This window comes from Ranitomeya variabilis, chromosome 4, assembly GCF_051348905.1.
Source record: "Ranitomeya variabilis isolate aRanVar5 chromosome 4, aRanVar5.hap1, whole genome shotgun sequence".
NCBI classification, from domain to species: Eukaryota; Metazoa; Chordata; class Amphibia; order Anura; family Dendrobatidae; genus Ranitomeya; species Ranitomeya variabilis.
The window spans coordinates 607141931-607166054 of NC_135235.1; the positions used below are offsets into that span (position 1 = coordinate 607141931).

The window sequence follows — 24124 nt, forward strand, 5'->3', positions numbered from 1 at the left end:
AGTAACAGAGGAGATGATGATGTTATTACCTCGGCAGAGCAGACCCACACCAGCAGACTTGTTCTCGTTTGAGCCCGACCATACAGAGGGCCCTAGTTTCCAGTCCTTTTTTATCTCGTTATACCGGATTCCATGCTGCAGACCACACTCCTGTAAAAAACATATGTCAAAGTCTAATGTTTCAAAAAAATCAAAAAGAGCAGCCCTGCGGACAGGGCTCTTTAGAGATCTCACATTAAGTGAGAGACACCTCATGGATGGCATTTATGTCATGGGGGAGGAGAGCTATCCTCAATGGTTTCCATGTAATCATCAATCACTTCTGGCAGTGAAGGAAGAGAGTCAATGTTCTGGGGATCCGAGGAACCAGGCAGTGGATACCCAGAAGAGTCCGTGTTCAGCCACATGTCTCCGCTGGGAAAACACACATCCGGAGATTCTGGATTGGCCTCCAGAAGAGTATCCCCCCGCAGCTTCTTTCCAGACGGCTCAGACAGCTCACTCGTGCAGTCGTCCTCTGTGATAGCTACATGGCCTCTTACTTCCTGGGGGACCTCCAGATCTGACACGATGACCGTATCCACACCATCACCTGTAGGAGAAAAAACTGTGGTCTGCTGGCTCGAGTCCCTGGGAAAGACTGGGGTCTTCGCCACAGTGCCCCCCACCGCCAACATAGTGGGGGCGCTCTGCTCCAACACACCAGTCTCATTCGAGACCTTCGACACAAGGGTTACCTCCCCAACGGGAGAGTCCCCCTGCTCCAGTCTCTGGGTGGTCCGCCCTCCGCCCTTTTTCCGGGACTTCGACACAGGAGGGCCTCCCTGAGGGCCACCACACTCCTGCTCCGTCCCCACCTTCTCCTCTGCGCCCTTGGCCTTCTCAGCCGCCTCCCCTGCTGTAGGAACAGTGGGACTTGGCTCAGGCCTTACTCCGGTCTCTGGGATATTCAGCACAGCATGGACCGGGACAATAGCTGGTTCCTGCCTTGGCACGGGTCTCTCAGCCGCCTCTGCATACGTACGGACTTTGGTCCTATGTGGGCATCCTCGGAACATATGTCCATCCTCCCCGCATAGGTTACAAGCCTTCTTTTGAGGGCAATCCTTCATTAAGTGTCCGAGTTGGCCACAATTATTGCAGCGGAAAGCCCTTCTTTCCACACAATTACCTTGGGTATGCCCCATCTTGCCACAGTTCCTGCAATACATAGGCATACCTGTGTAGAATAAGTAGCCACGGCTCTTCCCAATGGTGATGGTAGAGGGGGGATGCTCTGTTCCTCCAAAGCCCTCAGGATTTTTCTTCAGCCGCACCAGGAATTTCCGCTTGCCACACCAGAAACCAACGGCGTTTTTAACATTCCCTTGAAAGGTTACTTCATCGCAATAGCGACGCAAACAGGTTAAAATGTCCAATACTTCAACAAAAGGATTTGGAAAGAAAACAATCATTTGTACCTCCTCTTGGACGAAAAGCAGGGAGAAGACCAGGCCCTCCAGTTCATCAGCACAGATGTTGTCATTCACCTTTTGGACCAACTGCTGACAACAACCATGGCTCCTAAAGGTAATAGTATAAGTACCTTTCTGCTCATTGTCCTGAAAACAGAAGATGTCCTCTCTGCCGAACTCCAGGATCCCAAGAAGGACGGTGTTGCAAACGTAGCGGATTTCTTTCTCCTTCCGGTATCTCTCCAAGACCTCGATACGGACCGTGTTCCTCATCCGGGGTTCTCCCGATGCAAAGGTAAGTGTAGCCGGCATCCTTCCGAAAAAGAACTCCAGCTGTAAGCACACAAGAAAAAAAAGGCTAGCGCCCTTTTTAAGGCGATCGCAACTCGTTGCTCCGGACTAATCCTCTCTCCCTATAGCAGCAGGGGGGTGAAGCCCCTCCGAAGAGGAGCGATCCCCCCAGGCCGAGAGAGAGGGTACCGAAAGCACCCGACCTGACTACAATCTCTCAGTTAGACTGATTGATCGCAGCCATGAGGCCGAGAAGCGATACCGAAGCCGCTGCGCCCCGTGGGCCGCACCAAGGCCTACCACCAATACCCATTGTGGAGACAGAGCAAAAGATTGCCGCAGGGAGGACATTTTCAGAAACTCTGGAGGGAGGCCTTCTCAATGACAGTTCTGCTGTCAATGACAGTTCTGCTGTGTATGTGTGTCTGTGTGTGAGAGACGGAGAGTGTGTGTGTCTGTCTGTCTGTCTGTCTGTGTGTGAGTGTTTGTTCAAGCTGTGCACGACGCGTTTTGAATCTGCATAACTCCGCCTACTTTGACCACACCCTCCAGCCAGCCCCATTGTGACAGCACATGAATGTTCCGTGCTAAGATTCTATCTACTGCAGGCAGCGCACCTGGTTGGTGAAAAGCATTAGAATGCTCACACACACACAGGTGTAGATGGACAAGACAAGCCTATTCAAGATCAGCACAGGCACCATTTTTACTTACTTTTTTTCTTTTAAAAATGCATATAATACAACGCATTGAAAAACCGGTGGTCCACAAGAGGGAGACAATGTTTCAAAAAAGAATTCCTGCGGTCAGAAATGCAGTATGTATGGCAGAACTACTCATTGAATGCTTCAATTTAAATAGCAAGTGCTGACAGACAGCAGGGGCCTAGTTTGGTAGCCGACACAGTATATTTGCAACACTGTAAGAAAGGCCTAAATCTTAACACACCTGTTGCAGCAACCAGTAAAGACAAATTGATTGATTGATTGATTGATTGATTGATTGATTGCATATTGAATGCAATGCAATGTTTGACAGACATAGGTGAAAGCAAGGCCAGGCAAGGCGCAGAAAATGTTGCAATTGGCCAGGAGAAATCAAACAAAATGCTACACTTGGCCTGAGAAAAGTGCTTCTTTGACCCTGAAATCAATTCCCATAAAGGGTTAAAAGACAACTCGCGCTGATTTCAATTCAATCTGTTTTTAGAAACTGGATCAGAGAAGGAGTGCACTGGTCCCGGAGATACTGCAATAACGGGTCAATGCGTGGAGTGGACAGAGCAAGCTCTTCTTCCATCTCCCTGTTCCAAAAATCCATTTAATATATGGTCCCCAAATAGGGGACGTATCAGATATTAAACTGATAAGAACAGATACTACACTTGATCTTAGCCAAAAGGCCGAGAAGCGATACCGAAGCCGCTGCGCCCCGTGGGCCGCACCAAGGCCTACCACCAATACCCATTGTGGAGACAGAGCAAAAGATTGCCGCAGGGAGGACATTTTCAGAAACTCTGGAGGGAGGCCTTCTCAATGACAGTTCTGCTGTCAATGACAGTTCTGCTGTGTATGTGTGTCTGTGTGTGAGAGACGGAGAGTGTGTGTGTCTGTCTGTCTGTCTGTCTGTGTGTGAGTGTTTGTTCAAGCTGTGCACGACGCGTTTTGAATCTGCATAACTCCGCCTACTTTGACCACACCCTCCAGCCAGCCCCATTGTGACAGCACATGAATGTTCCGTGCTAAGATTCTATCTACTGCAGGCAGCGCACCTGGTTGGTGAAAAGCATTAGAATGCTCACACACACACAGGTGTAGATGGACAAGACAAGCCTATTCAAGATCAGCACAGGCACCATTTTTACTTACTTTTTTTCTTTTAAAAATGCATATAATACAACGCATTGAAAAACCGGTGGTCCACAAGAGGGAGACAATGTTTCAAAAAAGAATTCCTGCGGTCAGAAATGCAGTATGTATGGCAGAACTACTCATTGAATGCTTCAATTTAAATAGCAAGTGCTGACAGACAGCAGGGGCCTAGTTTGGTAGCCGACACAGTATATTTGCAACACTGTAAGAAAGGCCTAAATCTTAACACACCTGTTGCAGCAACCAGTAAAGACAAATTGATTGATTGATTGATTGATTGATTGATTGATTGCATATTGAATGCAATGCAATGTTTGACAGACATAGGTGAAAGCAAGGCCAGGCAAGGCGCAGAAAATGTTGCAATTGGCCAGGAGAAATCAAACAAAATGCTACACTTGGCCTGAGAAAAGTGCTTCTTTGACCCTGAAATCAATTCCCATAAAGGGTTAAAAGACAACTCGCGCTGATTTCAATTCAATCTGTTTTTAGAAACTGGATCAGAGAAGGAGTGCACTGGTCCCGGAGATACTGCAATAACGGGTCAATGCGTGGAGTGGACAGAGCAAGCTCTTCTTCCATCTCCCTGTTCCAAAAATCCATTTAATATATGGTCCCCAAATAGGGGACGTATCAGATATTAAACTGATAAGAACAGATACTACACTTGATCTTAGCCAAAAGGCCGAGAAGCGATACCGAAGCCGCTGCGCCCCGTGGGCCGCACCAAGGCCTACCACCAATACCCATTGTGGAGACAGAGCAAAAGATTGCCGCAGGGAGGACATTTTCAGAAACTCTGGAGGGAGGCCTTCTCAATGACAGTTCTGCTGTCAATGACAGTTCTGCTGTGTATGTGTGTCTGTGTGTGAGAGACGGAGAGTGTGTGTGTCTGTCTGTCTGTCTGTCTGTGTGTGAGTGTTTGTTCAAGCTGTGCACGACGCGTTTTGAATCTGCATAACTCCGCCTACTTTGACCACACCCTCCAGCCAGCCCCATTGTGACAGCACATGAATGTTCCGTGCTAAGATTCTATCTACTGCAGGCAGCGCACCTGGTTGGTGAAAAGCATTAGAATGCTCACACACACACAGGTGTAGATGGACAAGACAAGCCTATTCAAGATCAGCACAGGCACCATTTTTACTTACTTTTTTTCTTTTAAAAATGCATATAATACAACGCATTGAAAAACCGGTGGTCCACAAGAGGGAGACAATGTTTCAAAAAAGAATTCCTGCGGTCAGAAATGCAGTATGTATGGCAGAACTACTCATTGAATGCTTCAATTTAAATAGCAAGTGCTGACAGACAGCAGGGGCCTAGTTTGGTAGCCGACACAGTATATTTGCAACACTGTAAGAAAGGCCTAAATCTTAACACACCTGTTGCAGCAACCAGTAAAGACAAATTGATTGATTGATTGATTGATTGATTGATTGATTGCATATTGAATGCAATGCAATGTTTGACAGACATAGGTGAAAGCAAGGCCAGGCAAGGCGCAGAAAATGTTGCAATTGGCCAGGAGAAATCAAACAAAATGCTACACTTGGCCTGAGAAAAGTGCTTCTTTGACCCTGAAATCAATTCCCATAAAGGGTTAAAAGACAACTCGCGCTGATTTCAATTCAATCTGTTTTTAGAAACTGGATCAGAGAAGGAGTGCACTGGTCCCGGAGATACTGCAATAACGGGTCAATGCGTGGAGTGGACAGAGCAAGCTCTTCTTCCATCTCCCTGTTCCAAAAATCCATTTAATATATGGTCCCCAAATAGGGGACGTATCAGATATTAAACTGATAAGAACAGATACTACACTTGATCTTAGCCAAAAGGCCGAGAAGCGATACCGAAGCCGCTGCGCCCCGTGGGCCGCACCAAGGCCTACCACCAATACCCATTGTGGAGACAGAGCAAAAGATTGCCGCAGGGAGGACATTTTCAGAAACTCTGGAGGGAGGCCTTCTCAATGACAGTTCTGCTGTCAATGACAGTTCTGCTGTGTATGTGTGTCTGTGTGTGAGAGACGGAGAGTGTGTGTGTCTGTCTGTCTGTCTGTCTGTGTGTGAGTGTTTGTTCAAGCTGTGCACGACGCGTTTTGAATCTGCATAACTCCGCCTACTTTGACCACACCCTCCAGCCAGCCCCATTGTGACAGCACATGAATGTTCCGTGCTAAGATTCTATCTACTGCAGGCAGCGCACCTGGTTGGTGAAAAGCATTAGAATGCTCACACACACACAGGTGTAGATGGACAAGACAAGCCTATTCAAGATCAGCACAGGCACCATTTTTACTTACTTTTTTTCTTTTAAAAATGCATATAATACAACGCATTGAAAAACCGGTGGTCCACAAGAGGGAGACAATGTTTCAAAAAAGAATTCCTGCGGTCAGAAATGCAGTATGTATGGCAGAACTACTCATTGAATGCTTCAATTTAAATAGCAAGTGCTGACAGACAGCAGGGGCCTAGTTTGGTAGCCGACACAGTATATTTGCAACACTGTAAGAAAGGCCTAAATCTTAACACACCTGTTGCAGCAACCAGTAAAGACAAATTGATTGATTGATTGATTGATTGATTGATTGATTGCATATTGAATGCAATGCAATGTTTGACAGACATAGGTGAAAGCAAGGCCAGGCAAGGCGCAGAAAATGTTGCAATTGGCCAGGAGAAATCAAACAAAATGCTACACTTGGCCTGAGAAAAGTGCTTCTTTGACCCTGAAATCAATTCCCATAAAGGGTTAAAAGACAACTCGCGCTGATTTCAATTCAATCTGTTTTTAGAAACTGGATCAGAGAAGGAGTGCACTGGTCCCGGAGATACTGCAATAACGGGTCAATGCGTGGAGTGGACAGAGCAAGCTCTTCTTCCATCTCCCTGTTCCAAAAATCCATTTAATATATGGTCCCCAAATAGGGGACGTATCAGATATTAAACTGATAAGAACAGATACTACACTTGATCTTAGCCAAAAGGCCGAGAAGCGATACCGAAGCCGCTGCGCCCCGTGGGCCGCACCAAGGCCTACCACCAATACCCATTGTGGAGACAGAGCAAAAGATTGCCGCAGGGAGGACATTTTCAGAAACTCTGGAGGGAGGCCTTCTCAATGACAGTTCTGCTGTCAATGACAGTTCTGCTGTGTATGTGTGTCTGTGTGTGAGAGACGGAGAGTGTGTGTGTCTGTCTGTCTGTCTGTCTGTGTGTGAGTGTTTGTTCAAGCTGTGCACGACGCGTTTTGAATCTGCATAACTCCGCCTACTTTGACCACACCCTCCAGCCAGCCCCATTGTGACAGCACATGAATGTTCCGTGCTAAGATTCTATCTACTGCAGGCAGCGCACCTGGTTGGTGAAAAGCATTAGAATGCTCACACACACACAGGTGTAGATGGACAAGACAAGCCTATTCAAGATCAGCACAGGCACCATTTTTACTTACTTTTTTTCTTTTAAAAATGCATATAATACAACGCATTGAAAAACCGGTGGTCCACAAGAGGGAGACAATGTTTCAAAAAAGAATTCCTGCGGTCAGAAATGCAGTATGTATGGCAGAACTACTCATTGAATGCTTCAATTTAAATAGCAAGTGCTGACAGACAGCAGGGGCCTAGTTTGGTAGCCGACACAGTATATTTGCAACACTGTAAGAAAGGCCTAAATCTTAACACACCTGTTGCAGCAACCAGTAAAGACAAATTGATTGATTGATTGATTGATTGATTGATTGATTGCATATTGAATGCAATGCAATGTTTGACAGACATAGGTGAAAGCAAGGCCAGGCAAGGCGCAGAAAATGTTGCAATTGGCCAGGAGAAATCAAACAAAATGCTACACTTGGCCTGAGAAAAGTGCTTCTTTGACCCTGAAATCAATTCCCATAAAGGGTTAAAAGACAACTCGCGCTGATTTCAATTCAATCTGTTTTTAGAAACTGGATCAGAGAAGGAGTGCACTGGTCCCGGAGATACTGCAATAACGGGTCAATGCGTGGAGTGGACAGAGCAAGCTCTTCTTCCATCTCCCTGTTCCAAAAATCCATTTAATATATGGTCCCCAAATAGGGGACGTATCAGATATTAAACTGATAAGAACAGATACTACACTTGATCTTAGCCAAAAGGCCGAGAAGCGATACCGAAGCCGCTGCGCCCCGTGGGCCGCACCAAGGCCTACCACCAATACCCATTGTGGAGACAGAGCAAAAGATTGCCGCAGGGAGGACATTTTCAGAAACTCTGGAGGGAGGCCTTCTCAATGACAGTTCTGCTGTCAATGACAGTTCTGCTGTGTATGTGTGTCTGTGTGTGAGAGACGGAGAGTGTGTGTGTCTGTCTGTCTGTCTGTCTGTGTGTGAGTGTTTGTTCAAGCTGTGCACGACGCGTTTTGAATCTGCATAACTCCGCCTACTTTGACCACACCCTCCAGCCAGCCCCATTGTGACAGCACATGAATGTTCCGTGCTAAGATTCTATCTACTGCAGGCAGCGCACCTGGTTGGTGAAAAGCATTAGAATGCTCACACACACACAGGTGTAGATGGACAAGACAAGCCTATTCAAGATCAGCACAGGCACCATTTTTACTTACTTTTTTTCTTTTAAAAATGCATATAATACAACGCATTGAAAAACCGGTGGTCCACAAGAGGGAGACAATGTTTCAAAAAAGAATTCCTGCGGTCAGAAATGCAGTATGTATGGCAGAACTACTCATTGAATGCTTCAATTTAAATAGCAAGTGCTGACAGACAGCAGGGGCCTAGTTTGGTAGCCGACACAGTATATTTGCAACACTGTAAGAAAGGCCTAAATCTTAACACACCTGTTGCAGCAACCAGTAAAGACAAATTGATTGATTGATTGATTGATTGATTGATTGATTGCATATTGAATGCAATGCAATGTTTGACAGACATAGGTGAAAGCAAGGCCAGGCAAGGCGCAGAAAATGTTGCAATTGGCCAGGAGAAATCAAACAAAATGCTACACTTGGCCTGAGAAAAGTGCTTCTTTGACCCTGAAATCAATTCCCATAAAGGGTTAAAAGACAACTCGCGCTGATTTCAATTCAATCTGTTTTTAGAAACTGGATCAGAGAAGGAGTGCACTGGTCCCGGAGATACTGCAATAACGGGTCAATGCGTGGAGTGGACAGAGCAAGCTCTTCTTCCATCTCCCTGTTCCAAAAATCCATTTAATATATGGTCCCCAAATAGGGGACGTATCAGATATTAAACTGATAAGAACAGATACTACACTTGATCTTAGCCAAAAGGCCGAGAAGCGATACCGAAGCCGCTGCGCCCCGTGGGCCGCACCAAGGCCTACCACCAATACCCATTGTGGAGACAGAGCAAAAGATTGCCGCAGGGAGGACATTTTCAGAAACTCTGGAGGGAGGCCTTCTCAATGACAGTTCTGCTGTCAATGACAGTTCTGCTGTGTATGTGTGTCTGTGTGTGAGAGACGGAGAGTGTGTGTGTCTGTCTGTCTGTCTGTCTGTGTGTGAGTGTTTGTTCAAGCTGTGCACGACGCGTTTTGAATCTGCATAACTCCGCCTACTTTGACCACACCCTCCAGCCAGCCCCATTGTGACAGCACATGAATGTTCCGTGCTAAGATTCTATCTACTGCAGGCAGCGCACCTGGTTGGTGAAAAGCATTAGAATGCTCACACACACACAGGTGTAGATGGACAAGACAAGCCTATTCAAGATCAGCACAGGCACCATTTTTACTTACTTTTTTTCTTTTAAAAATGCATATAATACAACGCATTGAAAAACCGGTGGTCCACAAGAGGGAGACAATGTTTCAAAAAAGAATTCCTGCGGTCAGAAATGCAGTATGTATGGCAGAACTACTCATTGAATGCTTCAATTTAAATAGCAAGTGCTGACAGACAGCAGGGGCCTAGTTTGGTAGCCGACACAGTATATTTGCAACACTGTAAGAAAGGCCTAAATCTTAACACACCTGTTGCAGCAACCAGTAAAGACAAATTGATTGATTGATTGATTGATTGATTGATTGATTGCATATTGAATGCAATGCAATGTTTGACAGACATAGGTGAAAGCAAGGCCAGGCAAGGCGCAGAAAATGTTGCAATTGGCCAGGAGAAATCAAACAAAATGCTACACTTGGCCTGAGAAAAGTGCTTCTTTGACCCTGAAATCAATTCCCATAAAGGGTTAAAAGACAACTCGCGCTGATTTCAATTCAATCTGTTTTTAGAAACTGGATCAGAGAAGGAGTGCACTGGTCCCGGAGATACTGCAATAACGGGTCAATGCGTGGAGTGGACAGAGCAAGCTCTTCTTCCATCTCCCTGTTCCAAAAATCCATTTAATATATGGTCCCCAAATAGGGGACGTATCAGATATTAAACTGATAAGAACAGATACTACACTTGATCTTAGCCAAAAGGCCGAGAAGCGATACCGAAGCCGCTGCGCCCCGTGGGCCGCACCAAGGCCTACCACCAATACCCATTGTGGAGACAGAGCAAAAGATTGCCGCAGGGAGGACATTTTCAGAAACTCTGGAGGGAGGCCTTCTCAATGACAGTTCTGCTGTCAATGACAGTTCTGCTGTGTATGTGTGTCTGTGTGTGAGAGACGGAGAGTGTGTGTGTCTGTCTGTCTGTCTGTCTGTGTGTGAGTGTTTGTTCAAGCTGTGCACGACGCGTTTTGAATCTGCATAACTCCGCCTACTTTGACCACACCCTCCAGCCAGCCCCATTGTGACAGCACATGAATGTTCCGTGCTAAGATTCTATCTACTGCAGGCAGCGCACCTGGTTGGTGAAAAGCATTAGAATGCTCACACACACACAGGTGTAGATGGACAAGACAAGCCTATTCAAGATCAGCACAGGCACCATTTTTACTTACTTTTTTTCTTTTAAAAATGCATATAATACAACGCATTGAAAAACCGGTGGTCCACAAGAGGGAGACAATGTTTCAAAAAAGAATTCCTGCGGTCAGAAATGCAGTATGTATGGCAGAACTACTCATTGAATGCTTCAATTTAAATAGCAAGTGCTGACAGACAGCAGGGGCCTAGTTTGGTAGCCGACACAGTATATTTGCAACACTGTAAGAAAGGCCTAAATCTTAACACACCTGTTGCAGCAACCAGTAAAGACAAATTGATTGATTGATTGATTGATTGATTGATTGATTGCATATTGAATGCAATGCAATGTTTGACAGACATAGGTGAAAGCAAGGCCAGGCAAGGCGCAGAAAATGTTGCAATTGGCCAGGAGAAATCAAACAAAATGCTACACTTGGCCTGAGAAAAGTGCTTCTTTGACCCTGAAATCAATTCCCATAAAGGGTTAAAAGACAACTCGCGCTGATTTCAATTCAATCTGTTTTTAGAAACTGGATCAGAGAAGGAGTGCACTGGTCCCGGAGATACTGCAATAACGGGTCAATGCGTGGAGTGGACAGAGCAAGCTCTTCTTCCATCTCCCTGTTCCAAAAATCCATTTAATATATGGTCCCCAAATAGGGGACGTATCAGATATTAAACTGATAAGAACAGATACTACACTTGATCTTAGCCAAAAGGCCGAGAAGCGATACCGAAGCCGCTGCGCCCCGTGGGCCGCACCAAGGCCTACCACCAATACCCATTGTGGAGACAGAGCAAAAGATTGCCGCAGGGAGGACATTTTCAGAAACTCTGGAGGGAGGCCTTCTCAATGACAGTTCTGCTGTCAATGACAGTTCTGCTGTGTATGTGTGTCTGTGTGTGAGAGACGGAGAGTGTGTGTGTCTGTCTGTCTGTCTGTCTGTGTGTGAGTGTTTGTTCAAGCTGTGCACGACGCGTTTTGAATCTGCATAACTCCGCCTACTTTGACCACACCCTCCAGCCAGCCCCATTGTGACAGCACATGAATGTTCCGTGCTAAGATTCTATCTACTGCAGGCAGCGCACCTGGTTGGTGAAAAGCATTAGAATGCTCACACACACACAGGTGTAGATGGACAAGACAAGCCTATTCAAGATCAGCACAGGCACCATTTTTACTTACTTTTTTTCTTTTAAAAATGCATATAATACAACGCATTGAAAAACCGGTGGTCCACAAGAGGGAGACAATGTTTCAAAAAAGAATTCCTGCGGTCAGAAATGCAGTATGTATGGCAGAACTACTCATTGAATGCTTCAATTTAAATAGCAAGTGCTGACAGACAGCAGGGGCCTAGTTTGGTAGCCGACACAGTATATTTGCAACACTGTAAGAAAGGCCTAAATCTTAACACACCTGTTGCAGCAACCAGTAAAGACAAATTGATTGATTGATTGATTGATTGATTGATTGATTGCATATTGAATGCAATGCAATGTTTGACAGACATAGGTGAAAGCAAGGCCAGGCAAGGCGCAGAAAATGTTGCAATTGGCCAGGAGAAATCAAACAAAATGCTACACTTGGCCTGAGAAAAGTGCTTCTTTGACCCTGAAATCAATTCCCATAAAGGGTTAAAAGACAACTCGCGCTGATTTCAATTCAATCTGTTTTTAGAAACTGGATCAGAGAAGGAGTGCACTGGTCCCGGAGATACTGCAATAACGGGTCAATGCGTGGAGTGGACAGAGCAAGCTCTTCTTCCATCTCCCTGTTCCAAAAATCCATTTAATATATGGTCCCCAAATAGGGGACGTATCAGATATTAAACTGATAAGAACAGATACTACACTTGATCTTAGCCAAAAGGCCGAGAAGCGATACCGAAGCCGCTGCGCCCCGTGGGCCGCACCAAGGCCTACCACCAATACCCATTGTGGAGACAGAGCAAAAGATTGCCGCAGGGAGGACATTTTCAGAAACTCTGGAGGGAGGCCTTCTCAATGACAGTTCTGCTGTCAATGACAGTTCTGCTGTGTATGTGTGTCTGTGTGTGAGAGACGGAGAGTGTGTGTGTCTGTCTGTCTGTCTGTCTGTGTGTGAGTGTTTGTTCAAGCTGTGCACGACGCGTTTTGAATCTGCATAACTCCGCCTACTTTGACCACACCCTCCAGCCAGCCCCATTGTGACAGCACATGAATGTTCCGTGCTAAGATTCTATCTACTGCAGGCAGCGCACCTGGTTGGTGAAAAGCATTAGAATGCTCACACACACACAGGTGTAGATGGACAAGACAAGCCTATTCAAGATCAGCACAGGCACCATTTTTACTTACTTTTTTTCTTTTAAAAATGCATATAATACAACGCATTGAAAAACCGGTGGTCCACAAGAGGGAGACAATGTTTCAAAAAAGAATTCCTGCGGTCAGAAATGCAGTATGTATGGCAGAACTACTCATTGAATGCTTCAATTTAAATAGCAAGTGCTGACAGACAGCAGGGGCCTAGTTTGGTAGCCGACACAGTATATTTGCAACACTGTAAGAAAGGCCTAAATCTTAACACACCTGTTGCAGCAACCAGTAAAGACAAATTGATTGATTGATTGATTGATTGATTGATTGATTGCATATTGAATGCAATGCAATGTTTGACAGACATAGGTGAAAGCAAGGCCAGGCAAGGCGCAGAAAATGTTGCAATTGGCCAGGAGAAATCAAACAAAATGCTACACTTGGCCTGAGAAAAGTGCTTCTTTGACCCTGAAATCAATTCCCATAAAGGGTTAAAAGACAACTCGCGCTGATTTCAATTCAATCTGTTTTTAGAAACTGGATCAGAGAAGGAGTGCACTGGTCCCGGAGATACTGCAATAACGGGTCAATGCGTGGAGTGGACAGAGCAAGCTCTTCTTCCATCTCCCTGTTCCAAAAATCCATTTAATATATGGTCCCCAAATAGGGGACGTATCAGATATTAAACTGATAAGAACAGATACTACACTTGATCTTAGCCAAAAGGCCGAGAAGCGATACCGAAGCCGCTGCGCCCCGTGGGCCGCACCAAGGCCTACCACCAATACCCATTGTGGAGACAGAGCAAAAGATTGCCGCAGGGAGGACATTTTCAGAAACTCTGGAGGGAGGCCTTCTCAATGACAGTTCTGCTGTCAATGACAGTTCTGCTGTGTATGTGTGTCTGTGTGTGAGAGACGGAGAGTGTGTGTGTCTGTCTGTCTGTCTGTCTGTGTGTGAGTGTTTGTTCAAGCTGTGCACGACGCGTTTTGAATCTGCATAACTCCGCCTACTTTGACCACACCCTCCAGCCAGCCCCATTGTGACAGCACATGAATGTTCCGTGCTAAGATTCTATCTACTGCAGGCAGCGCACCTGGTTGGTGAAAAGCATTAGAATGCTCACACACACACAGGTGTAGATGGACAAGACAAGCCTATTCAAGATCAGCACAGGCACCATTTTTACTTACTTTTTTTCTTTTAAAAATGCATATAATACAACGCATTGAAAAACCGGTGGTCCACAAGAGGGAGACAATGTTTCAAAAAAGAATTCCTGCGGTCAGAAATGCAGTATGTATGGCAGAACTACTCATTGAATGCTTCAATTTAAATAGCAAGTGCTGACAGACAGCAGGGGCCTAGTTTGGTAGCCGACACAGTATATTTGCAACACTGTAAGAAAGGCCTAAATCTTAACACACCTGTTGCAGCAACCAGTAAAGACAAATTGATTGATTGATTGATTGATTGATTGATTGATTGCATATTGAATGCAATGCAATGTTTGACAGACATAGGTGAAAGCAAGGCCAGGCAAGGCGCAGAAAATGTTGCAATTGGCCAGGAGAAATCAAACAAAATGCTACACTTGGCCTGAGAAAAGTGCTTCTTTGACCCTGAAATCAATTCCCATAAAGGGTTAAAAGACAACTCGCGCTGATTTCAATTCAATCTGTTTTTAGAAACTGGATCAGAGAAGGAGTGCACTGGTCCCGGAGATACTGCAATAACGGGTCAATGCGTGGAGTGGACAGAGCAAGCTCTTCTTCCATCTCCCTGTTCCAAAAATCCATTTAATATATGGTCCCCAAATAGGGGACGTATCAGATATTAAACTGATAAGAACAGATACTACACTTGATCTTAGCCAAAAGGCCGAGAAGCGATACCGAAGCCGCTGCGCCCCGTGGGCCGCACCAAGGCCTACCACCAATACCCATTGTGGAGACAGAGCAAAAGATTGCCGCAGGGAGGACATTTTCAGAAACTCTGGAGGGAGGCCTTCTCAATGACAGTTCTGCTGTCAATGACAGTTCTGCTGTGTATGTGTGTCTGTGTGTGAGAGACGGAGAGTGTGTGTGTCTGTCTGTCTGTCTGTCTGTGTGTGAGTGTTTGTTCAAGCTGTGCACGACGCGTTTTGAATCTGCATAACTCCGCCTACTTTGACCACACCCTCCAGCCAGCCCCATTGTGACAGCACATGAATGTTCCGTGCTAAGATTCTATCTACTGCAGGCAGCGCACCTGGTTGGTGAAAAGCATTAGAATGCTCACACACACACAGGTGTAGATGGACAAGACAAGCCTATTCAAGATCAGCACAGGCACCATTTTTACTTACTTTTTTTCTTTTAAAAATGCATATAATACAACGCATTGAAAAACCGGTGGTCCACAAGAGGGAGACAATGTTTCAAAAAAGAATTCCTGCGGTCAGAAATGCAGTATGTATGGCAGAACTACTCATTGAATGCTTCAATTTAAATAGCAAGTGCTGACAGACAGCAGGGGCCTAGTTTGGTAGCCGACACAGTATATTTGCAACACTGTAAGAAAGGCCTAAATCTTAACACACCTGTTGCAGCAACCAGTAAAGACAAATTGATTGATTGATTGATTGATTGATTGATTGATTGCATATTGAATGCAATGCAATGTTTGACAGACATAGGTGAAAGCAAGGCCAGGCAAGGCGCAGAAAATGTTGCAATTGGCCAGGAGAAATCAAACAAAATGCTACACTTGGCCTGAGAAAAGTGCTTCTTTGACCCTGAAATCAATTCCCATAAAGGGTTAAAAGACAACTCGCGCTGATTTCAATTCAATCTGTTTTTAGAAACTGGATCAGAGAAGGAGTGCACTGGTCCCGGAGATACTGCAATAACGGGTCAATGCGTGGAGTGGACAGAGCAAGCTCTTCTTCCATCTCCCTGTTCCAAAAATCCATTTAATATATGGTCCCCAAATAGGGGACGTATCAGATATTAAACTGATAAGAACAGATACTACACTTGATCTTAGCCAAAAGGCCGAGAAGCGATACCGAAGCCGCTGCGCCCCGTGGGCCGCACCAAGGCCTACCACCAATACCCATTGTGGAGACAGAGCAAAAGATTGCCGCAGGGAGGACATTTTCAGAAACTCTGGAGGGAGGCCTTCTCAATGACAGTTCTGCTGTCAATGACAGTTCTGCTGTGTATGTGTGTCTGTGTGTGAGAGACGGAGAGTGTGTGTGTCTGTCTGTCTGTCTGTCTGTGTGTGAGTGTTTGTTCAAGCTGTGCACGACGCGTTTTGAATCTGCATAACTCCGCCTACTTTGACCACACCCTCCAGCCAGCCCCATTGTGACAGCACATGAATGTTCCGTGCTAAGATTCTATCTACTGCAGGCAGCGCACCTGGTTGGTGAAAAGCATTAGAATGCTCACACACACACAGGTGTAGATGGACAAGACAAGCCTATTCAAGATCAGCACAGGCACCATTTTTACTTACTTTTTTTCTTTTAAAAATGCATATAATACAACGCATTGAAAAACCGGTGGTCCACAAGAGGGAGACAATGTTTCAAAAAAGAATTCCTGCGGTCAGAAATGCAGTATGTATGGCAGAACTACTCATTGAATGCTTCAATTTAAATAGCAAGTGCTGACAGACAGCAGGGGCCTAGTTTGGTAGCCGACACAGTATATTTGCAACACTGTAAGAAAGGCCTAAATCTTAACACACCTGTTGCAGCAACCAGTAAAGACAAATTGATTGATTGATTGATTGATTGATTGATTGATTGCATATTGAATGCAATGCAATGTTTGACAGACATAGGTGAAAGCAAGGCCAGGCAAGGCGCAGAAAATGTTGCAATTGGCCAGGAGAAATCAAACAAAATGCTACACTTGGCCTGAGAAAAGTGCTTCTTTGACCCTGAAATCAATTCCCATAAAGGGTTAAAAGACAACTCGCGCTGATTTCAATTCAATCTGTTTTTAGAAACTGGATCAGAGAAGGAGTGCACTGGTCCCGGAGATACTGCAATAACGGGTCAATGCGTGGAGTGGACAGAGCAAGCTCTTCTTCCATCTCCCTGTTCCAAAAATCCATTTAATATATGGTCCCCAAATAGGGGACGTATCAGATATTAAACTGATAAGAACAGATACTACACTTGATCTTAGCCAAAAGGCCGAGAAGCGATACCGAAGCCGCTGCGCCCCGTGGGCCGCACCAAGGCCTACCACCAATACCCATTGTGGAGACAGAGCAAAAGATTGCCGCAGGGAGGACATTTTCAGAAACTCTGGAGGGAGGCCTTCTCAATGACAGTTCTGCTGTCAATGACAGTTCTGCTGTGTATGTGTGTCTGTGTGTGAGAGACGGAGAGTGTGTGTGTCTGTCTGTCTGTCTGTCTGTGTGTGAGTGTTTGTTCAAGCTGTGCACGACGCGTTTTGAATCTGCATAACTCCGCCTACTTTGACCACACCCTCCAGCCAGCCCCATTGTGACAGCACATGAATGTTCCGTGCTAAGATTCTATCTACTGCAGGCAGCGCACCTGGTTGGTGAAAAGCATTAGAATGCTCACACACACACAGGTGTAGATGGACAAGACAAGCCTATTCAAGATCAGCACAGGCACCATTTTTACTTACTTTTTTTCTTTTAAAAATGCATATAATACAACGCATTGAAAAACCGGTGGTCCACAAGAGGGAGACAATGTTTCAAAAAAGAATTCCTGCGGTCAGAAATGCAGTATGTATGGCAGAACTACTCATTGAATGCTTCAATTTAAATAGCAAGTGCTGACAGACAGCAGGGGCCTAGTTTGGTAGCCGACACAGTATATTTGCAACACTGTAAGAAAGGCCTAAATCTTAACACACCTGTTGCAGCAACCAGTAAAGACAAATTGATTGATTGATTGATTGATTGATTGATTGATTGCATATTGAATGCAATGCAATGTTTGACAGACATAGGTGAAAGCAAGGCCAGGCAAGGCGCAGAAAATGTTGCAATTGGCCAGGAGAAATCAAACAAAATGCTACACTTGGCCTGAGAAAAGTGCTTCTTTGACCCTGAAATCAATTCCCATAAAGGGTTAAAAGACAACTCGCGCTGATTTCAATTCAATCTGTTTTTAGAAACTGGATCAGAGAAGGAGTGCACTGGTCCCGGAGATACTGCAATAACGGGTCAATGCGTGGAGTGGACAGAGCAAGCTCTTCTTCCATCTCCCTGTTCCAAAAATCCATTTAATATATGGTCCCCAAATAGGGGACGTATCAGATATTAAACTGATAAGAACAGATACTACACTTGATCTTAGCCAAAAGGCCGAGAAGCGATACCGAAGCCGCTGCGCCCCGTGGGCCGCACCAAGGCCTACCACCAATACCCATTGTGGAGACAGAGCAAAAGATTGCCGCAGGGAGGACATTTTCAGAAACTCTGGAGGGAGGCCTTCTCAATGACAGTTCTGCTGTCAATGACAGTTCTGCTGTGTATGTGTGTCTGTGTGTGAGAGACGGAGAGTGTGTGTGTCTGTCTGTCTGTCTGTCTGTGTGTGAGTGTTTGTTCAAGCTGTGCACGACGCGTTTTGAATCTGCATAACTCCGCCTACTTTGACCACACCCTCCAGCCAGCCCCATTGTGACAGCACATGAATGTTCCGTGCTAAGATTCTATCTACTGCAGGCAGCGCACCTGGTTGGTGAAAAGCATTAGAATGCTCACACACACACAGGTGTAGATGGACAAGACAAGCCTATTCAAGATCAGCACAGGCACCATTTTTACTTACTTTTTTTCTTTTAAAAATGCATATAATACAACGCATTGAAAAACCGGTGGTCCACAAGAGGGAGACAATGTTTCAAAAAAGAATTCCTGCGGTCAGAAATGCAGTATGTATGGCAGAACTACTCATTGAATGCTTCAATTTAAATAGCAAGTGCTGACAGACAGCAGGGGCCTAGTTTGGTAGCCGACACAGTATATTTGCAACACTGTAAGAAAGGCCTAAATCTTAACACACCTGTTGCAGCAACCAGTAAAGACAAATTGATTGATTGATTGATTGATTGATTGATTGATTGCATATTGAATGCAATGCAATGTTTGACAGACATAGGTGAAAGCAAGGCCAGGCAAGGCGCAGAAAATGTTGCAATTGGCCAGGAGAAATCAAACAAAATGCTACACTTGGCCTGAGAAAAGTGCTTCTTTGACCCTGAAATCAATTCCCATAAAGGGTTAAAAGACAACTCGCGCTGATTTCAATTCATCTGTTTTTAGAAACTGGATCAGAGAAGGAGTGCACTGGTCCCGGAGATACTGCAATAACGGGTCAATGCGTGGAGTGGACAGAGCAAGCTCTTCTTCCATCTCCCTGTTCCAAAAATCCATTTAATATATGGTCCCCAAATAGGGGACGTATCAGATATTAAACTGATAAGAACAGATACTACACTTGATCTTAGCCAAAAGGCCGAGAAGCGATACCGAAGCCGCTGCGCCCCGTGGGCCGCACCAAGGCCTACCACCAATACCCATTGTGGAGACAGAGCAAAAGATTGCCGCAGGGAGGACATTTTCAGAAACTCTGGAGGGAGGCCTTCTCAATGACAGTTCTGCTGTCAATGACAGTTCTGCTGTGTATGTGTGTCTGTGTGTGAGAGACGGAGAGTGTGTGTGTCTGTCTGTCTGTCTGTCTGTGTGTGAGTGTTTGTTCAAGCTGTGCACGACGCGTTTTGAATCTGCATAACTCCGCCTACTTTGACCACACCCTCCAGCCAGCCCCATTGTGACAGCACATGAATGTTCCGTGCTAAGATTCTATCTACTGCAGGCAGCGCACCTGGTTGGTGAAAAGCATTAGAATGCTCACACACACACAGGTGTAGATGGACAAGACAAGCCTATTCAAGATCAGCACAGGCACCATTTTTACTTACTTTTTTTCTTTTAAAAATGCATATAATACAACGCATTGAAAAACCGGTGGTCCACAAGAGGGAGACAATGTTTCAAAAAAGAATTCCTGCGGTCAGAAATGCAGTATGTATGGCAGAACTACTCATTGAATGCTTCAATTTAAATAGCAAGTGCTGACAGACAGCAGGGGCCTAGTTTGGTAGCCGACACAGTATATTTGCAACACTGTAAGAAGGCCTAAATCTTAACACACCTGTTGCAGCAACCAGTAAAGACAAATTGATTGATTGATTGATTGATTGATTGATTGATTGCATATTGAATGCAATGCAATGTTTGACAGACATAGGTGAAAGCAAGGCCAGGCAAGGCGCAGAAAATGTTGCAATTGGCCAGGAGAAATCAAACAAAATGCTACACTTGGCCTGAGAAAAGTGCTTCTTTGACCCTGAAATCAATTCCCATAAAGGGTTAAAAGACAACTCGCGCTGATTTCAATTCAATCTGTTTTTAGAAACTGGATCAGAGAAGGAGTGCACTGGTCCCGGAGATACTGCAATAACGGGTCAATGCGTGGAGTGGACAGAGCAAGCTCTTCTTCCATCTCCCTGTTCCAAAAATCCATTTAATATATGGTCCCCAAATAGGGGACGTATCAGATATTAAACTGATAAGAACAGATACTACACTTGATCTTAGCCAAAAGGCCGAGAAGCGATACCGAAGCCGCTGCGCCCCGTGGGCCGCACCAAGGCCTACCACCAATACCCATTGTGGAGACAGAGCAAAAGATTGCCGCAGGGAGGACATTTTCAGAAACTCTGGAGGGAGGCCTTCTCAATGACAGTTCTGCTGTCAATGACAGTTCTGCTGTGTATGTGTGTCTGTGTGTGAGAGACGGAGAGTGTGTGTGTCTGTCTGTCTGTCTGTCTGTGTGTGAGTGTTTGTTCAAGCTGTGCACGACGCGTTTTGAATCTGCATAACTCCGCCTACTTTGACCACACCCTCCAGCCAGCCCCATTGTGACAGCACATGAATGTTCCGTGCTAAGATTCTATCTACTGCAGGCAGCGCACCTGGTTGGTGAAAAGCATTAGAATGCTCACACACACACAGGTGTAGATGGACAAGACAAGCCTATTCAAGATCAGCACAGGCACCATTTTTACTTACTTTTTTTCTTTTAAAAATGCATATAATACAACGCATTGAAAAACCGGTGGTCCACAAGAGGGAGACAATGTTTCAAAAAAGAATTCCTGCGGTCAGAAATGCAGTATGTATGGCAGAACTACTCATTGAATGCTTCAATTTAAATAGCAAGTGCTGACAGACAGCAGGGGCCTAGTTTGGTAGCCGACACAGTATATTTGCAACACTGTAAGAAAGGCCTAAATCTTAACACACCTGTTGCAGCAACCAGTAAAGACAAATTGATTGATTGATTGATTGATTGATTGATTGATTGCATATTGAATGCAATGCAATGTTTGACAGACATAGGTGAAAGCAAGGCCAGGCAAGGCGCAGAAAATGTTGCAATTGGCCAGGAGAAATCAAACAAAATGCTACACTTGGCCTGAGAAAAGTGCTTCTTTGACCCTGAAATCAATTCCCATAAAGGGTTAAAAGACAACTCGCGCTGATTTCAATTCAATCTGTTTTTAGAAACTGGATCAGAGAAGGAGTGCACTGGTCCCGGAGATACTGCAATAACGGGTCAATGCGTGGAGTGGACAGAGCAAGCTCTTCTTCCATCTCCCTGTTCCAAAAATCCATTTAATATATGGTCCCCAAATAGGGGACGTATCAGATATTAAACTGATAAGAACAGATACTACACTTGATCTTAGCCAAAAGGCCGAGAAGCGATACCGAAGCCGCTGCGCCCCGTGGGCCGCACCAAGGCCTACCACCAATACCCATTGTGGAGACAGAGCAAAAGATTGCGCAGGGAGGACATTTTCAGAAACTCTGGAGGGAGGCCTTCTCAATGACAGTTCTGCTGTCAATGACAGTTCTGCTGTGTATGTGTGTCTGTGTGTGAGAGACGGAGAGTGTGTGTGTCTGTCTGTCTGTCTGTCTGTGTGTGAGTGTTTGTTCAAGCTGTGCACGACGCGTTTTGAATCTGCATAACTCCGCCTACTTTGACCACACCCTCCAGCCAGCCCCATTGTGACAGCACATGAATGTTCCGTGCTAAGATTCTATCTACTGCAGGCAGCGCACCTGGTTGGTGAAAAGCATTAGAATGCTCACACACACACAGGTGTAGATGGACAAGACAAGCCTATTCAAGATCAGCACAGGCACCATTTTTACTTACTTTTTTTCTTTTAAAAATGCATATAATACAACGCATTGAAAAACCGGTGGTCCACAAGAGGGAGACAATGTTTCAAAAAAGAATTCCTGCGGTCAGAAATGCAGTATGTATGGCAGAACTACTCATTGAATGCTTCAATTTAAATAGCAAGTGCTGACAGACAGCAGGGGCCTAGTTTGGTAGCCGACACAGTATATTTGCAACACTGTAAGAAAGGCCTAAATCTTAACACACCTGTTGCAGCAACCAGTAAAGACAAATTGATTGATTGATTGATTGATTGATTGATTGATTGCATATTGAATGCAATGCAATGTTTGACAGACATAGGTGAAAGCAAGGCCAGGCAAGGCGCAGAAAATGTTGCAATTGGCCAGGAGAAATCAAACAAAATGCTACACTTGGCCTGAGAAAAGTGCTTCTTTGACCCTGAAATCAATTCCCATAAAGGGTTAAAAGACAACTCGCGCTGATTTCAATTCAATCTGTTTTTAGAAACTGGATCAGAGAAGGAGTGCACTGGTCCCGGAGATACTGCAATAACGGGTCAATGCGTGGAGTGGACAGAGCAAGCTCTTCTTCCATCTCCCTGTTCCAAAAATCCATTTAATATATGGTCCCCAAATAGGGGACGTATCAGATATTAAACTGATAAGAACAGATACTACACTTGATCTTAGCCAAAAGGCCGAGAAGCGATACCGAAGCCGCTGCGCCCCGTGGGCCGCACCAAGGCCTACCACCAATACCCATTGTGGAGACAGAGCAAAAGATTGCCGCAGGGAGGACATTTTCAGAAACTCTGGAGGGAGGCCTTCTCAATGACAGTTCTGCTGTCAATGACAGTTCTGCTGTGTATGTGTGTCTGTGTGTGAGAGACGGAGAGTGTGTGTGTCTGTCTGTCTGTCTGTCTGTGTGTGAGTGTTTGTTCAAGCTGTGCACGACGCGTTTTGAATCTGCATAACTCCGCCTACTTTGACCACACCCTCCAGCCAGCCCCATTGTGACAGCACATGAATGTTCCGTGCTAAGATTCTATCTACTGCAGGCAGCGCACCTGGTTGGTGAAAAGCATTAGAATGCTCACACACACACAGGTGTAGATGGACAAGACAAGCCTATTCAAGATCAGCACAGGCACCATTTTTACTTACTTTTTTTCTTTTAAAAATGCATATAATACAACGCATTGAAAAACCGGTGGTCCACAAGAGGGAGACAATGTTTCAAAAAAGAATTCCTGCGGTCAGAAATGCAGTATGTATGGCAGAACTACTCATTGAATGCTTCAATTTAAATAGCAAGTGCTGACAGACAGCAGGGGCCTAGTTTGGTAGCCGACACAGTATATTTGCAACACTGTAAGAAAGGCCTAAATCTTAACACACCTGTTGCAGCAACCAGTAAAGACAAATTGATTGATTGATTGATTGATTGATTGATTGATTGCATATTGAATGCAATGCAATGTTTGACAGACATAGGTGAAAGCAAGGCCAGGCAAGGCGCAGAAAATGTTGCAATTGGCCAGGAGAAATCAAACAAAATGCTACACTTGGCCTGAGAAAAGTGCTTCTTTGACCCTGAAATCAATTCCCATAAAGGGTTAAAAGACAACTCGCGCTGATTTCAATTCAATCTGTTTTTAGAAACTGGATCAGAGAAGGAGTGCACTGGTCCCGGAGATACTGCAATAACGGGTCAATGCGTGGAGTGGACAGAGCAAGCTCTTCTTCCATCTCCCTGTTCCAAAAATCCATTTAATATATGGTCCCCAAATAGGGGACGTATCAGATATTAAACTGATAAGAACAGATACTACACTTGATCTTAGCCAAAAGGCCGAGAAGCGATACCGAAGCCGCTGCGCCCCGTGGGCCGCACCAAGGCCTACCACCAATACCCATTGTGGAGACAGAGCAAAAGATTGCCGCAGGGAGGACATTTTCAGAAACTCTGGAGGGAGGCCTTCTCAATGACAGTTCTGCTGTCAATGACAGTTCTGCTGTGTATGTGTGTCTGTGTGTGAGAGACGGAGAGTGTGTGTGTC

At 45.2% G+C, this 24124-nt stretch overlaps 19 non-coding genes across 19 annotated transcripts; all 19 read right to left on the reverse strand.

Annotated features, from left to right (window-relative positions):
• Positions 1 to 2968: 2968 nt before the first annotated feature.
• On the reverse strand, positions 2969 to 3159 carry LOC143771010 (U2 spliceosomal RNA). The gene has a single exon (XR_013214908.1). It is a non-coding gene; the product is annotated as a U2 spliceosomal RNA (small nuclear RNA).
• A 963-nt stretch (positions 3160 to 4122) lies between these two features.
• Positions 4123 to 4313, reverse strand: LOC143771011 (U2 spliceosomal RNA). The gene has a single exon (XR_013214909.1). It is a non-coding gene; the product is annotated as a U2 spliceosomal RNA (small nuclear RNA).
• Positions 4314 to 5276: 963 nt separating this feature from the next.
• LOC143771012 (U2 spliceosomal RNA) lies at positions 5277 to 5467 on the reverse strand. Its single transcript, XR_013214911.1, has one exon. It is a non-coding gene; the product is annotated as a U2 spliceosomal RNA (small nuclear RNA).
• A 963-nt stretch (positions 5468 to 6430) lies between these two features.
• LOC143771013 (U2 spliceosomal RNA) lies at positions 6431 to 6621 on the reverse strand. Its single transcript, XR_013214912.1, has one exon. It is a non-coding gene; the product is annotated as a U2 spliceosomal RNA (small nuclear RNA).
• A 963-nt stretch (positions 6622 to 7584) lies between these two features.
• Positions 7585 to 7775, reverse strand: LOC143771014 (U2 spliceosomal RNA). The gene has a single exon (XR_013214913.1). It is a non-coding gene; the product is annotated as a U2 spliceosomal RNA (small nuclear RNA).
• Positions 7776 to 8738: 963 nt separating this feature from the next.
• LOC143771015 (U2 spliceosomal RNA) lies at positions 8739 to 8929 on the reverse strand. Its single transcript, XR_013214914.1, has one exon. It is a non-coding gene; the product is annotated as a U2 spliceosomal RNA (small nuclear RNA).
• A 963-nt stretch (positions 8930 to 9892) lies between these two features.
• On the reverse strand, positions 9893 to 10083 carry LOC143771016 (U2 spliceosomal RNA). Its single transcript, XR_013214915.1, has one exon. It is a non-coding gene; the product is annotated as a U2 spliceosomal RNA (small nuclear RNA).
• Positions 10084 to 11046: 963 nt separating this feature from the next.
• On the reverse strand, positions 11047 to 11237 carry LOC143771017 (U2 spliceosomal RNA). Its single transcript, XR_013214916.1, has one exon. It is a non-coding gene; the product is annotated as a U2 spliceosomal RNA (small nuclear RNA).
• Positions 11238 to 12200: 963 nt separating this feature from the next.
• On the reverse strand, positions 12201 to 12391 carry LOC143771019 (U2 spliceosomal RNA). Its single transcript, XR_013214917.1, has one exon. It is a non-coding gene; the product is annotated as a U2 spliceosomal RNA (small nuclear RNA).
• Positions 12392 to 13354: 963 nt separating this feature from the next.
• On the reverse strand, positions 13355 to 13545 carry LOC143771020 (U2 spliceosomal RNA). The gene has a single exon (XR_013214918.1). It is a non-coding gene; the product is annotated as a U2 spliceosomal RNA (small nuclear RNA).
• A 963-nt stretch (positions 13546 to 14508) lies between these two features.
• On the reverse strand, positions 14509 to 14699 carry LOC143771021 (U2 spliceosomal RNA). The gene has a single exon (XR_013214919.1). It is a non-coding gene; the product is annotated as a U2 spliceosomal RNA (small nuclear RNA).
• Positions 14700 to 15662: 963 nt separating this feature from the next.
• Positions 15663 to 15853, reverse strand: LOC143771022 (U2 spliceosomal RNA). Its single transcript, XR_013214920.1, has one exon. It is a non-coding gene; the product is annotated as a U2 spliceosomal RNA (small nuclear RNA).
• Positions 15854 to 16816: 963 nt separating this feature from the next.
• LOC143771023 (U2 spliceosomal RNA) lies at positions 16817 to 17007 on the reverse strand. The gene has a single exon (XR_013214921.1). It is a non-coding gene; the product is annotated as a U2 spliceosomal RNA (small nuclear RNA).
• A 963-nt stretch (positions 17008 to 17970) lies between these two features.
• LOC143771024 (U2 spliceosomal RNA) lies at positions 17971 to 18161 on the reverse strand. The gene has a single exon (XR_013214922.1). It is a non-coding gene; the product is annotated as a U2 spliceosomal RNA (small nuclear RNA).
• Positions 18162 to 19123: 962 nt separating this feature from the next.
• On the reverse strand, positions 19124 to 19314 carry LOC143771025 (U2 spliceosomal RNA). Its single transcript, XR_013214923.1, has one exon. It is a non-coding gene; the product is annotated as a U2 spliceosomal RNA (small nuclear RNA).
• A 962-nt stretch (positions 19315 to 20276) lies between these two features.
• Positions 20277 to 20467, reverse strand: LOC143771026 (U2 spliceosomal RNA). The gene has a single exon (XR_013214924.1). It is a non-coding gene; the product is annotated as a U2 spliceosomal RNA (small nuclear RNA).
• Positions 20468 to 21430: 963 nt separating this feature from the next.
• Positions 21431 to 21621, reverse strand: LOC143771027 (U2 spliceosomal RNA). Its single transcript, XR_013214925.1, has one exon. It is a non-coding gene; the product is annotated as a U2 spliceosomal RNA (small nuclear RNA).
• A 962-nt stretch (positions 21622 to 22583) lies between these two features.
• On the reverse strand, positions 22584 to 22774 carry LOC143771028 (U2 spliceosomal RNA). Its single transcript, XR_013214926.1, has one exon. It is a non-coding gene; the product is annotated as a U2 spliceosomal RNA (small nuclear RNA).
• A 963-nt stretch (positions 22775 to 23737) lies between these two features.
• Positions 23738 to 23928, reverse strand: LOC143771029 (U2 spliceosomal RNA). Its single transcript, XR_013214927.1, has one exon. It is a non-coding gene; the product is annotated as a U2 spliceosomal RNA (small nuclear RNA).
• Positions 23929 to 24124: the final 196 nt, after the last annotated feature.